Source organism: Anomaloglossus baeobatrachus, chromosome 3 (assembly GCF_048569485.1).
Source record: "Anomaloglossus baeobatrachus isolate aAnoBae1 chromosome 3, aAnoBae1.hap1, whole genome shotgun sequence".
Taxonomy (NCBI): Eukaryota; Metazoa; Chordata; class Amphibia; order Anura; family Aromobatidae; genus Anomaloglossus; species Anomaloglossus baeobatrachus.
Window position 1 is genome coordinate 130383085 of NC_134355.1, and position 16486 is coordinate 130399570.

The 16486-nt window shown below is 42.0% G+C and overlaps 1 protein-coding gene across 1 annotated transcript in view; it reads right to left on the reverse strand.

Moving 5' to 3' along the window:
* The window catches only part of RMDN2 (regulator of microtubule dynamics 2), a 159138-nt gene that overhangs the window by 70352 nt on the left and 72300 nt on the right, over positions 1-16486 (reverse strand). The window lies entirely within an intron of this gene.

Below are 16486 nucleotides of genomic sequence, written 5' to 3' on the forward strand. Positions count from 1 at the left end.
ATATTCTGTATCTCTGCTCTCATATCATTGAAAAAATATTACCTCATTTTCCCCGAAAACAAGACAGGGTCTTATATTATTTTTGCCTCTAAATCAGGGGTCAGGAACCTTTTTGGCTAAGAGAGCCGTAAACGCCACATATTTTGAAATATAATTCCGCGAGAGCCGTACAATATGTTTAAAGGGCCATTGACAGATCAATCGCTCCAATGTTCACTTAGTACAGCAAGGAATGCTCCTCCCTGCTGTATAAAGCCACAACTGGACTGAAACAATGGTAATTAGCAGTAAAAAAATCAAATAAATAACTTACATTGTGAACTTGCGATGCATGACATCAGTCCAGCAGTCTGGCTTCTTCTTTTTCCTGCGCATGACTGGAAGCTGGCATTCTTCCCACCTGATGTTGAGAGAATGCCAGCTTTGAGGCATTCGCAGAAGAAAGAAGCTGGAATATTGGACATGTCACACAACGCATTGTCAGTTATGTCAATTATCTATTTTATTATTTTACAGCGAATTATTGTTTAGGTCCAGCGGTGGCTTAGTGCAGCAGAGAGGAACACTCCTTTGTGTACTAAGTGACCGCTGGAGCAATTGTATCTGTCAGTGGCCCAGACACCCTGCTTCCCATACAGCCTACACCCCCCATATCACACACACACACACACTGCTCCCCATACAGCCTGCACCCCCCATATCCCACACACACACACTGCTTCCCATACAGCCTGCACCCCCCATATCACACACACACACACTGGTCCCCATACAGCCTGCACCCCCCATATCCCACACACACACACTGCTCCCCATACAGCCTGCACCCCCCAGATCTCACACACTACACCCCCATATGTCACATACCCTGCTTCCCATACAGCCTGCACCCCCCATATCACACACACACACTGCTCCCCATACAGCCTGCACCCCCCATATCACACACACACACACTGCTCCCCATACAGCCTGCACCCCCCATATCCCACACACTACACCCCCATATGTCACATACCCTGCTTCCCATACAGCCTGCACCCCCCCATATCACACACACACACTGCTCCCCATACAGCCTGCTCCCCCATATCCCACACACACACACTGCTCCCCATACAGCCTGCACCCCCCAGATCTCACACACTACACCCCCATATGTCACATACCCTGCTTCCCATACAGCCTGCACCCCCCATATCACACACACACACTGCTCCCCATACAGCCTGCACCCCCCATATCACACACACACACACTGCTCCCCATACAGCCTGCACCCCCCATATCCCACACACTACACCCCCATATGTCACATACCCTGCTTCCCATACAGCCTGCACCCCCCCATATCACACACACACACTGCTCCCCATACAGCCTGCACCCCCCATATCCCACACACTACACCCCCATATGTCGCATACCCTGCTCCCCATACAGCCTGCACCCCCATATCACACACACACTACACCCCCATATCTCACACACCCTGCTTCCCATACACCCTACACCCCCATATCACACACACACACACTGCTCCCCATACAGCCTGCACCCCCCATATCCCACACACTACACCCCCATATGTCGCATACCCTGCTCCCCATACAGCCTGCACCCCCATATCACACACACTACACCCCCATATCTCACACACCCTGCTTCCCATACAGCCTACACCCCCATATCTCTCACACCCTGCTTCCCATACAGCCTGCAACCCCCATATCACACACACACACACTGCTTCCCATACAGCCTGCACCCCCCATATCCCACACACTACACCCCCATATGTCACATACCCTGCTTCCCATACAGCCTGCACCCCCCATATCACACACACTACACCCCCATAGGTCACATACCCTGCTTCCCATACAGCCTGCACCCCCCATATCACACACAATACACCCCCATATCTCACACACCCTGCTCACATATCTCACCCTGCCTGTACCCCAACTTACCCCTCTCAAACACTCTGCACCCCTTCACATGCTTCTGTCACAGTCTGCAGCCCTCATATACCCCTCACCCTGCAGCCCCCCTCACCCTCATGTCCCCTCTTTTCTTATTACAAGTCATGTGTCCAAATCTCCTTCAGGATTCAGTTCTCTTGCTTTCTGCCGGCCTCCTGTGTCTCCTCCCACACAGTCACATGGGCGTGACATCATCGCAGGTCCTGCAGGATGGAGATTCCGTCTGCTGTGCAGGTCAGGACTAGCACTCCTGCAGCTCAGACATGGCTGGTGGCCTCTCCAGGTCAGGGGCCCCTCTACTGACACTGGGCTCCCCTGACTCACAGTTCGGCCACTACACAGCAGCACTAGACATAGACGCAGAGCGGCTGCCGGGCCCCTATGTGTACTAGTGCCGCTGTGTAGTGGCCGGCCTGTGAGTCAGGGGAGCCCAGTGTCAGAGGGGCGGCTCACTTCTCGTTCCCCCGCTGATCCGGTCTTCTCGGCGCATCGTCCATTGCTGTCGCTCGCTGACCTCTCAGCAGGCGCGCAGTGATGACGTCACCGCGCTCGCTGCAGAGCTGTCAGAAGAACGCCGACAGTCACAGCGGGGAGAATGATAAGAGAGGGAGCGCCGCTCACTCTCTCATCATTGCTCTCAATTGTATCAGCACCTGCGATGCCGATGCAATTGAAAGCTCGATCCTCGGCGGGGGGCGGTGACAGCGCGGCCACCGGGCCCCCCTGAGTAGCCGGGTGCTGGCGCCGGCCCTGATCCTTCCCATAGACAGGTAGGAGCCCTGTCTGCGAGCCAGATACGGCCATCAAAAGAGCCATATCTGGCTCGCGAGCCATAGGTTCCCGACCCCTGCTTTAAATGATGCACTGGGGCTTATTATAAGGGGATGTCTTATATTTGCCTTCTTTGATGAAGGGCCCTACTGCATTCTTTAAAGGTAATCTGTCAAGTAATTTTTGCGTACCATAATAATACCTAGTATCCTGAAATAGGGCTTGGGCAGCTCTTTCAGGATATGTAACTTTTACTGCTGTACATTGACTCATTGTGGTGCTGTAAACCCTGGAAAAGTTATAGTTGCATGTTGGCTTTTGATGCAAAATTAATATTCACCCTTTCCCCCACCCATAATCCCACTCACCTCTCTGTTCCAGCGGCTTTGATTGGGTGCAGTTAGACTGCCGTATTTCTCACCCGAAGATCACTTCACTATCCACAGACTGGCCATCTGCTCTCCTGACCTGAGAGTGACAGCTGCATAGAAATATATGGTGTCATGCTCATCTCAGGAGAGGAGATAGCCCGTCTGAGGATTGTGATGCGATCCTCAGGTGAGTAATATGGTAGTCTGACTGTATCCAATCACTGATCCCGGCATAGTGGGGTGGTCTTGATTATGGGCAGACGAAACGGTGAATATTCATTTTTCATAAACAGCTGGCATGCGACTATAAATTTTCTAGCGCTTACACAACGGGGCAACGTACAGCAATAAAACTTACATATCTGGAAAGGTCTGCTCAAGCCCTATTTCAGGATACTATTAGTATGGTACGCAAAAACAGAACCACAACTAGGGCTTATTTATGGAGTAGGGTTTATATTTTAAGAATACATCAAAAAGCCTACAAAATCCTGCTAGTGCTTATTTTCAGGGTAGATCTTGCTTTCAGGGAAACACCGTATTATGTTACTGAGTCCTTCTTGGCAACCATTTCCTTTAAATTGTATTAAAATTAGTAGAATTAGTAGTAGTAAGGTTGATTTTATGCTAGGTTAGTATTTCTTTAAATAATAACGTGCTGTTAAAGACGACCCTGATTAAAGTTGTCCAACATGGAATTCTTTTTATTAAAGGAGCTCTCTAGGATTTAAATACAGGGACTTTTTTCCTAGAAACTGAGGCAAATATTTGCACAGGCTGTCTGAGATTGTGGTTAATCCCCATGCTGCTAAATGGGCCTGAACTCAATTTAAGTCGATATACAGCTCATTGACAAGTGTTTTCTGGAAGATCTTTTTTTATTGCAGAGTATTAGTTTATACTAAGTTCATAAGTTACATATTTGGAGGGAATTCTAAAAGCATAAAGTGTACAGCATCTTACAATACCTGCAAAGTGGTTGAGTTTTATCTCAATATCCACATTTAGCATTTTTTTCATACAGGATCTGCATAGAAATTGGCTTTTAAATATCAAAAAACTGACAAGCACCTCCAAGAATAAGACAAGTGTGAACAGGTGCAAGCTGAGACAACTAGTCAATATAACAAAAAAGATAGTTACACTCTGAAATGCTATAGTATGTAAACATTGACTAAATGAAATTGGAATTGTATTAATGCTATAGAAATTAGGTTAAAAAACGAGGTACTTACTGCACAAATTGGCCAATTCATGAAAGCCCAACAGCCAGCGACAAGGCGTACCCCTTTGTTGGGACCCTCACCTTATATGCCTCTACCTGGGCTGAAAGCCTATAATGTTAAGGACAGGTAGGATCCAGCTTTAATTAAAACCCTGTAGGCCAGGGGTCCCCAACTCCAGTCCTGAAGGGCCACCAACAGTGCATGTTTTCAGGATTTCCTTAGCATTGCATGGGGGTTGGAATCATCACAGAATCAAGCAGGTGATTAAATTATCACCTGTGCAATACTAAGGAGACCCTGAAAACATGCACTGTTGGTGGCCCTTGAGGATGGGAGTTGGGGACCTCTGCTAGGCTGATAGGCGAAGGAGTGCTCAGTTAAAAGGGAGTGTACTACAAATATCAAAAAAACGAGCATCTCCAAGAATTAGACAAGTGTGAACAAGTGCAAGCCGAGATAACTAGTCTATATAACCAAAAAGATACAGCTGCACTGAAATGCTAAAATATATAAACATTGAATACAGGAAATTTGAACTGCATTACTGCTATAGAAATGCCTTGTCACTGGTTGTTGGGATATTGGCCAATTTGTGTGCTAAGTAACTTATTTTTAATCTAGTTTCTGTAGCAGTAATGCAATTCCAATTACATATATGAAATTTTACATATTATAGTATATCCGGGTGTAGCAGTATCTTTTTGATTATATAGAAATTGGCTTTTTATGCATTTTTTTTTTAAATCCACAGCATGTCATGGTCAGATTTGAAAATGCACCTTTTTAGTACAGATTCTACCTAGAAATTTCAGTGGGGACTCTAAAACCGTAGGGATTGCTTTGTTGTATTTAAAAAAAACAACCAAAAAACAACAACATGAAAATGCATGAACAGCAGCGGAAAATATGCAAGGATTTTAAATGCAGAAATACTGCCTATTTTAACTTATAAATAAAAAAACTCTCAAAATCTGCACCAAATACTCAACAAGTGAACCGGATCCTAACCTCTTCCCACAAAATGATGTAACTATGTCGAGAACGCAGGTGATTTATAGCAATCATATATACACTTACGTCAGGGAGATGTTGAGGAGCTGTTACACATAACCAGGCTATGGCTGCAAATGCCGGAGCCTGGTTATGTGTAACGGAACGGACGGACATGATGATGATTGCAACACTTTACCCTGTCAAGTGTCAGTGTCCGTAACGATAGCAGCAGCATGTCAGGAGTTTGACAAAAGGAGGTTGCTCCCTTTGTCTGCCATCGGCACCCAGAGACCTTGCTGTGGAGGTGATGATTGTTTATATAGCAACATGGAAACCAAATAATGGCCTCTCTGCAATATTGCTCAGATAATCAGGTACTGCCAGGTGAAGGACCCGATAGGCGCAATGTCAAAGGCTGACTTGAGATAATGCAGAATAAAAGTTCTACATCGTTTTACCAATGTGATCGAAGGATTGAAAATTCAAAGCCACTGGTGGAACCTATAAGTATTGTAAATAAAAAAATAATACGTATATAATATTTATTTTGATTTAAAAAAAACAAACAAAAGAATTTTATATATATATATATATATATATATATATATATATATATATATATATACACACATACATACATATACAGTGCCTACAAGTAGTATTCAACCCCCTGCAGATTTAGCAGGTTTACACATTCGGAATGAACTTGGCATTGTGACATTTGGACTGTAGATCAGCCAGGAAGTGTGAAATGCACTGCAGCAAAAAAGAATGTTATTTATTTATTTATTTATTTTTTTTTAAATTGTGAAAAGTTTATTCAGAGGGTAATTTATTATTCAACCCCTCAAACCACAAGAATTCTGTTTGGTTCCCCTAAAGTATTAAGAAGTATTTCAGGCACAAAGAACAATGAGCGTCACATGTTTGGATTAATTATCTCCTTTTCCAGCCTTTTCTCACTAATTAAGACCTTCCCCAAACTTATGAACAGCACTCATACTTGGTCAACATGGGAAAGACAAAGGAGCATTCAAAGGCCATCAGAGACAAGATCGTGGAGGGTTACAAGGCTGGCAAGGGGTACAAAACCCTTTCCAAGGAGTTGGGCCTGCCTGTCGCCACTGTTGGGAGCATCATCCGGAAGTGGAAGGCTTATGGAACTACTGTTAGCCTTCCACGGCCTGGACAGCCTTTGAAAATTTCCACCCGTGCCGAGGCCAGGCTTGTCCGAAGAGTCAAGGCTAACCCAAGGACAACAAGGAAGGAGCTCCGGGAAGATCTCATGGCAGTGGGGACATTGGTTTCAGTCAATACCATAAGTAACGTACTCCACCGCAATGGTCTCCGTTCCAGACGAGCCCGTAAGGTACCTTTACTTTCAAAGCGTCATGTCAAGGCTCGTCTACAGTTTGCTCATGATCACTTGGAGGACTCCGAGACAGACTGGTTCAACGTTCTCTGGTCTGATGAGACCAAGATCGAGATCTTTGGTGCCAACCACACACGTGACGTTTGGAGACTGGATGGCACTGCATACGACCCCAAGAATACCATCCCTACAGTCAAGCATGGTGGTGGCAGCATCATGCTGTGGGGCTGTTTTGCAGCCAAGGGGCTTGGCCATCTGGTCCGCATCCATGGGAAGATGGATAGCACGGCCTACCTGGAGATTTTGGCCAAGAACCTCCGCTCCTCCATCAAGGATCTTAAGATGGGTCGTCATTTCATCTTCCAACAAGACAACGACCCAAAGCACACAGCCAAGAAAACCAAGGCCTGGTTCAAGAGGGAAAAAATCAAGGTGTTGCAGTGGCCTAGTCAGTCTCCTGACCTTAACCCAATTGAAAACTTGTGGAAGGAGCTCAAGATTAAAGTCCACATGAGACACCCAAAGAACCTAGATAACTTGGAGAAGGTCTGCATGGAGGAGTGGGCCAAGATAACTCCAGAGACCTGTGCCGGCCTGATCAGGTCTTATAAAAGACGATTATTAGCTGTAATTGCAAACAAGGGTTATTCCACAAAATATTAAACCTAGGGGTTGAATAATAATTGACCCACAGTTTTATGTTGAAAATTTATTAAAATTTAACTGAGCAACATAACTTCTTGGTTTGTAAGATTTATGCATCTGTTAATAAATCCTGCTCTTGTTTGAAGTTTGCAGGCTCTAACTTATTTGCATCTTATCAAACCTGCTAAATCTGCAGGGGGTTAAATACTACTTGTAGGCACTGTATATATACACACACACACACACACACACACACACACACACACACACACATACATATATATATTACACACACACACACACACACACACACACACACACACACACACACACACACACACAGTACAGACCAAAAGTTTGGACAGGACACACCTCATTCAAAGAGTTTTCTTCATTTTCAGGAGAAATTTGTAGATTCACATTGAAGGCATCAAAACTATGAATTAACACATGTGGAGTGAAATACTTAAAGTGAGAAACAACTGAAAATATGTCTTATATTCTAGGTTCTTCAAAGTAGCCACCTTTTGCTTTGATTACTGCTTTGCACACTCTTGGCATTCTCTTGATGAGCTTTAAGAGGTAGTCACCGGAAATGGTTTTCCAACAGTCTTGAAGGAGTTCCCAGAGATGCTTAGCACTTGTTGGCCTTTTTGCCTTAACTCTGCGGTCCAGCTCACCCCAAACCCTCTTGATTGGGTTCAGGTCTGGTGACTGTGGAGGCCAGGTCATCTGGCGTTGCACCCCATCACTCTCCTTCTTAGTCAAATAGCCCTTACACAGCCTGGAGGTGTGTTTGGGGTCATTGTTCTGTTGAAAAATTGATGGTCCAACTAAACGCAAACCGGATGGAATAGCACGCCGCTGCAAGATGCTGTGGTAGGCATGCTGGTTCTGTATGCCTTCAATTTTGAATAAATCCCCAACAGGGTCACCAGCAAACCACCCCCACACCATCGCACCTCCTCCTCCATGCTTCACGGTAGGAACCAGCCATGTAGAGTCCATCCGTTCACCTTTTCTACAAAGACACGGTGGTTGGATGTTGGATCCAAAGATATCAAATTTGGACTCATTAGACCAAAGCACAGATTTCCACTGGTCTAATGTCCATTCCTTGTGTTTTTTAGCCCAAACAAGTCTCTTCTGCTTGTTGCCTATCCTTAGCAGTAGTTTCCTAGCAGCTATTTTACCATGAAGGCCTGCTGCAAAGTCTCCTCTTAATAGTTGTTCTAGAGATGAGAAAGTGTGTCCAAACGTTTGGTCTGTACTGTATATAATTATATATATTATATATATATATATATATATATATATATATATATATATATATATATATATATAAACACACACCCAAAGCCTTGCACAAACCCCAAAGCCATGCACAAACAACTCATACTACATATACTACATATATTAATACATGTATATGGTTTTGGCGCGTTAAAAATGACCAATAGTATAAAATGATCTTGTTATTTATTTTTCCACAGTCAATGCCATGAAAAAACGTGATAAAAAAACCCCCTGTATTTATATTAAATAGGTAAAGTCTACAGCTCTTTACATAAAACACAGGCCCTCATACGGCTCTGTATTCAGGAAAAAAAGCGCTTACAATTTGACAACCACCAACCCCCCCCCCCAAAAAAAAAACCCTATAAATATATGTATATATATATACACACACACACACAGTATATATCTAAAAGTACCGTATATTCAATTTTAGTAATAAACAATAAAAAAAGGAAAAAAAAACAACCAAAAACACAATAAGGCTATATTCACACATTGCGTTTTTTGTTGTTCTTTAATGCATTTTTATGCAAATTAAAAGCTGCTTTTTACAGTACCAGTAAAAGCTGAAATTCCAGAAATCTTGTGCACACAACTGCTTTTTGTTTTTTTTTCCAAACTGAATTGAAAAAATGCAGCATGTTAATCTGAGTTTTTGCAGTGTTTTGTTTTTTTATCATAGAAAGCAATGAAAGTGTAAAAATGCTGGAAAATTGCAACCATGCGTTTTTTGCTGCTCTTTTTGGTGAATGAAACTAACTTTATTAAACATGTATTGTAGATAAACGACACAATGTACAGCAAAAAAGGCAACAAAAATGTAGCAAAACCTACTTTTTGTAAGCAGCTTCTTTACTGCCAAGACGGCAGAAAAAAAGCGGCAAAAAAGCATCATGTGAACAGAGCCTAAATTGGCCAAAACTGCAATTTTATCACTCAAAATAAAGATAATATGTTAATTAAACTGCACAAATTGTTGTTTTTTTTAAACATTTTCTGAACAAAAGTAGCAAAACATAAGTAAACTTATATAAATTTGGTATTTTCGTGTTCATACCAACCTGCAGAATAAAGATACCATTACAATTATACAGAGAGGTGATATTTGGGCGGCACGGTGGCTCAGTGGTTAGCACTGCAGCCTTGCAGCGCTGGGGTCCTGGGTTCAAATCCCACCAAGGACACCATCTGCAAGGAGTTTGTATGTTCTCCCCGTGTTTGCGTGGGTTTCCTCCGGGTACTCCGGTTTCCTCCCACACTCCAAAGACATACAGATAGGGACTCTAGATTGTGAGCCCCAATGGGGACAGTGTTGCAAATGTATGTAAAGCGCTGTGGAATTAATAGCGCTATATAAATGAATAAAATTATTATTATTATTATTATTATTATTTAAAACAAACAAATTCAGAATGACATTTTTGTTCATTTTGTCCCCCAAAGAGACTAATAAAAATGTGATCAAAATTTTCATGTAACGCAAAATAGTAGCAATCGAGTCTGCAGTTTGTTATGCACAAAATAAGCCCTCAAACATCTCTGAGGATGGAGAATTGCAGGACGTATTGCATTAGGAATACAGCGAAAAAAAATAAATAAATAAAGGGATTTGTAAAAATATAATAATCGCTCCTGGAATGCAACAATAATGTGAAAAGAAAATGTGTTGGGAAAAAATAAGGACAAAACTGGCTGTGGTGACAAGTGGTTAATGAGTAATAATGTAAATGTCCCTTTAACAATAATTGTCAAATTTAGGCCATTTTGCCTGGTGTTGGAGGTTGAAAATTAATGGGACAAAATGTAGTTTAGCAAAATAAATAAAAAACAAAAAAAACAAAAAAAACAAAAAAAAAGAAGAAAGCAAATGTTACTGTGTTCACTATTTGACTTATCCATTTCTTTTCTCATTCTTCCTATAAATATACATTACACACTTACTTTAAATGACTGTACTAAACTAAAAGGTCCATGTCTTGACGTACTTCTAAGTAATAATGATAGTGAAAAAATAAATAAAAAGAACCTAGAAGTCTGATGTGCAGAGACTATGGACAGAATGTAGGAAATGTTACAATAGTGAATGAGCGCTCTCCATCCAGTTCCCTTACCCTGCAGGAGCTAATCATATAAACTCAACATACCATAACTAAACGGATTGCAACTCAAAAGAAAACAACGAAAAGCGAACAGGATTATCCAACGCCTCGTAGACTTTGTTTCTCTTTGCGTGACAAGGAGATAAAATGGGGCTAGTTAAAACTGGTTAAGGCCGAGGGGTTTAAAAGTAATTACAATGTGTGGTCTGAAGAGATTGTCATGTATTCCACCAACAAACACGCATGGTCACTTATCTGCTATTAGTGGAGGCCGGCTCTCCTAATCTACAGCAGAGAATAAAACCTGGAGGAAAGACCACGTGAAAAAGGGGCTTCTGTCATAGAAACAAAGTGTGCAAAGGCAGCATCAAAAATAAGTTTTACTTCATGGGCTGCTACCTTGCCAACCATCAGAAATTTCTTGGGACAGGGTATTTTGATATATTCTGGGTATAAAAAAAAAAAATAAAGATAAAGATACATGTTAGCAGTATCTGGTCTGTTTTTAGGGTAATGGGTTGTGAAAATTTAATGGGATGGGGTGTGTTGACCCAGAAACTACATTCACATTTTGGACTTTTAGGAGATTTCAGAGACTAAAAATCCCTTTGTAACATGTAAATGAGGCTATTCCTGTAGATTAGCACAAACTTATACAAATCTGCCTCATTCAAGGGTATCCTTACACTTCTGATATTCACAGTGTAAGTGCAGAACACCGGCGAAGGGTCTCCTGACTAGAGATGAGCCGTTCTGTCGAGGATCGATTTGCCGGCAGCAAGCGATCTTAGCTCCACAGGCTCGAGCTTGACCCGAACCCAGGATCAAGACACTGATTGGCAGTTTAAGTCTCCGCCCACATACAGCCAGCCATAAGCAGATCACTTCCGAAGAAGGGTGGGCGGGCTTTTTCAAACTTTTTTTTTGTTTGCTGCACATTACATCTGATCACGCTGTTGTTACCCCCAGTGCGCGTCATTCAAACACTGCAACCGGCTCACACAGGGCTGAAGACCAAGCGTATCTGAGCAGTTGTTCGCACAAGTTTTGTTTGCACGTACAGCATCCGATCCACGAACCCGATCCTTGATTTTTAAATTAGATGTTCAGTTCAAAAACTGAACCTCAGGTTCGCTCATCTCTACTCTTGACCCGAAATCGACATTCTCATTCATGCTTAGGAATTTGGACCCGCAGATCCACGGCTGCTCCAGACATCTTATGGCCAGTGTGAACATGAGCTTACAAGGTCCATGTATACCCTCTCATTCTCCGGCTCACTTTTTTGTTTTTATGTATTCTATTGTATTTAGTACAAATAGGGTGTGGCCCTCCCTGTTAGTGAGCTGGGCATTTCATTCTGTGCATCCCCTGACTGTGGATCCTGTTGGGACCTGGTCACTCTGAGCCCTTAGTCACATTGAGGCCTAGTTCAGACCCATGGTAAGGTTTTAATATTAGAGAGTGTAGGTACTGTCCCAACCGGGTACACCTTGTCGTTGGTGGGATGGCTTTATTCTTTTTTTGATCAAAAAGAGTGTTTACTAAAGTACCCTATGTTTATATGCACTATGCTTTTTTTTAGTTACAGCAGAGTAAATGTTCCCAATTTTTTTTTCCCTTGGTTTTTCATCATGGTTTGTACGCAGACTCAATGTCGCATGTGTGAAACTTGGATTAGGAGGAACTTTCAGAATCTTGTAGACAGTGAGCTCTTGTGGGCAGGGTTCTCTCTCCTCCTCTACCAGTCTGAGCCTTGTATTGTTCATGATTATTGTTTAAAGTATACCCCTTGTCACATGTAAGGGGCCATGGAATAAATGGCACTATAATGATAATAAATAATGAACTTTTTAAAATACAAAAATATCGGTATCGCCGATGGCACGCAATCACAGAACAGCTTAGGCAACAAAATGTTTTTCATCTAGATCGCTTCATAAATCTGCTCTATAAACTGTCTCTCCTACACTGTGGACTTTTCTTAAAAAGAAAAAAAGAAAAAAAAAGTCATAATATATAAAACAGGCAGTTTTCTGTTATCTAGCACTAAACCGTCCATGACAGACTTTCTCTCTATGCTTTCAGTCTTTGTAACTTCACTAGATTTGTGTAGTGACAGCGCCCTCTGCTGGTGACTGCTCACGACACATCACGTTTGATTCATCTATGAATAAAAAACTGTTTGTTTTTTTTACTTTTGAATGGAATTTTAGGAAAGTCTCTTTTAAAACAATAAAAATATTTAGGATTCTTATCTCAAATACGCACTGAATATCTAAAACAAAAAGTCTGATCTAACAGTTTCACATCTAAGGCTGGGGACAGATGAGCGCATAGCATCCAATGTGATATGCTCATGACACTCGGCTCAGACTCTGCAGCGAGCGTGATCCGAGCGTCATTCCACTGATCAGATTCGCTCACGTGAGAGAAGATAGAGAAATTAACTTCTCCATCTCGCCATTGTCTGTCTGAGTATATCAGGCTGCACTCGGATGTTATCAGAGTAGTCTAATGTGTCACATGCACCCATAGACATGTATGGGTTTGTGTAGTCCAAGATACACTATCAATCGCATCATGCAGCCATCTTTCTCTCGTGCCGATTCTGTATGAGAAAAAAAAAAAATAACAAACTGTAGATCTGTTCTGCCTCATTGAAGAACATTGGTCAAAGTGCAATGTAAGATGTTTTTTTATTCATACGCTCGTGTGACTCCAACCTAAGATATAATCAACCTCTATATCTAATTATTTCCCAACCTGTGATAATATGGACATGTGTGTAACAAACACCTCACTCCTCAAGAAGTACAATACTGTATATTAGATATTTGGAACATTGGACATGTTTAGTCATATTAAATACAGGTTTATGATGGATTATCCAAAAGGTATTATTAAATCCCCCCCTTTGACAAATTGAGCACAAAATCTTCATCTTAGATGCACAGTTTGCCGTGTATTTGCCTCCAAATTCCTATGAATTTCACGCTCCGTAATCCAGCAGCAAATCCACAACAAAATCAGCACGGAGCAATGGATTTGGCAAAAGTGTTAAAATACAGCTCACGTGTACCTGGTCTTGGATGTAGTGAAGTTGCCCTGAATCCGCTCCATTTACTGTCAATGGGACAGCTGGAAATAGCCATATATAGCACTTGGCTACAGTATAGAAATGGGATAACTTGTGATTTTGGGAAGAACACTAATGTTCCATCTATCTGTAGGTCCACATTCATCTATATCTCATTTTTGCCCCTGGTTGTTAAAACTGCTGTACAGGTGGTAGCTTTTCTCCATTACCACAGTGCTGGCATCCTGCAAAGCATAGGCAGGAATATTGCTGTGCAGCTACTGAGCAAGTCTAGACTGTGCTCAGTGCTGCAGACAAAAACAGATACCAGGAGCAGCGGCCAAGACTTAAGTGCTGGACTCGGGGACAGAGACAGTTTCTATTCTAAAACAAACTGTAGAAGGGGGATTTTGGTTTGCGAAACAGAAAAGGTTATCAAAGACTTTGGGTTTGTTTTTTTTCTACAGGCAGGTATTTGATAAATACCTGCCTGTTTGGTCCTGCAACGATCTGTTATGGATCAGTACTCAATTGTCCTGGTTCCTTTGATCTCACATCAACAGAGCATCTCTTTCTCTTCCAGACTGCTCTGATGGTGAGGTGTCGCTGCCGATGTCATACTGATTGACAGCCATGTCACTACAAGTGGCAGCCAATCAGCTTTGACATTGGAAGTGACACCTTTTCAGCAGAAGAGAAAGAGCTGCTCTGACGATGTCAGGACAGAAGGAAAATGTGTCTATCTCCATGCTGCTGTCAATGTCATAGGAAAAGACCAGGATACATGAGCAGGATTTGATGTATCCAATAAACCGCATCAAATCCTGCTCATGTATCCTGGTCTTTCCTATGATCATGGCAGCATGGTGGAGATAGTCACAACACAAGAAACAGTTGATGCATTGAACAGCTGCTGCAGAATCCACAGTCCCAGAGTCCAGCAATATTGGGATAGAAGGATAATGTGGCTATCACAACCTGATAAGGTGAGCAAGTTATCCTTGCATGTAATTAACATATTTTTGTATAACACCCTATTGCGCTTTCTAACCCTTTAGCTCCTGGTTCAGCTCTGTCAATATGACGTCACTGGAAGTAGAATAGCCAGCAGGAGTAATCGGTAACTTTGAGCCAGCAGAGGTCGAAACCGGGCAGAACAAGAAGCTCATAACCGCCTGCTGGTAAGTTCTTAACACCATGACAAAAAAAAAAAAACAACAAAGTCCTGTTAAGTTTGGCTACATTTCCATGTTCATTCCATAATGGGAGATAAGAGGAATACAACCTTAATACGTTATAGAAAAATAAATAATCTGCACGGGAAAAAAAAATCCGACTTGTATGATCTCTGTCATATAAATGAACTAGTTTTCATTGTAGTACTTGTACTGGCTACAATAAGTAGGTGGAGTGTATATAAACAGGATATACTTACTGAGTTTTTAGAGAAGTGATATAAATGAACAGACATGCTTCTAGATCAACTGAGATTAAAAAAATATAATTAAAGATGCCGTAGCAATGAGAGGCCAATAAGATTCCAATGATTGTACAATGCATTAATGTTATATTATCTCGTCTGTAAATGTTACCACCTTTGTGCACATTTTGATCAAATCGTTTCATGTCTACCTGCTATAAGTCTGCAGTCTTACTCATAAGGATCAGTGAACTAAAGATTATACCTGTAAAGTAGGTGAGAAACCCCTTTCAGCTTAGGCATCGGCCTTCAAAGTGTACTAAGTGTAGGTAGGATCCAGCCTTAGGCTGTGCCAACGAAAGAGGAAGAAGCGCCACACCCGCTGTAAAATGAAATCCAGACTTTATTGAGAACGGTACATAAAAGTCGTGGAGGTCCGGGGTCGGGCGATGGAACCCAGAGGAATGATTGAGGTTTCGCGCAGGTGCGTTTCTACAGGTCCTTTTTCCGCTTTCGTTGGTTCACGTTTGGATCTGCCTTTCCACACAAGTGAGCACCACTGAAGCTCTAGCAACAGTCAAGAGTTCTCATGTGTTCCCCAGCCATCTGCAGCATTGGACCAGGTAACTAAGAGATGTGTGTCCGAATCTACTCTCTCGTTGTTCATTCCTGCCTTAGGTTGTGTTTACAGCTGTGTTGGAAGCTGTGGTCGGAGCGTTGATCACACAGTCTTTCAATTTTGCCAGGGTATAGGGCTATTTTTCAAATCCAAGTATCAGAGAAAATTAAGACAATGAGATGCGTTGAGCTCCAAACTTCATTGTTTGATGAATCTGGCAATGCATTGTAATGTCCATTATAGGCACAATCCATGACAGAAATTAGACCAGAGCTGAGAACAGGTTTGGACACATGTCTAGCTAGTGGTAGCTTCCATAACCTAAACTTGAGGCAAGAAACTAATCAACAGCAAAACTTCAATAGGTTGTCTTGGTACAGATTTCTTTTAGATGGCCACTGAACATTACAATTTGGGCCCCAATCCAATAATTTTGTTCTGGTTAAATGCCAGAACATATACGGTAATGGACAAGCTTGATTATTGTGTGTTGCGTGCTACATATATCAGAATATTGTCTGGTAACTATAAACATGTCACATCTAATAAAGGAACAGAAAAGAAAAAGGCAAAAAGAAAAAAAAATTAAGATGAAGAATAAATATTA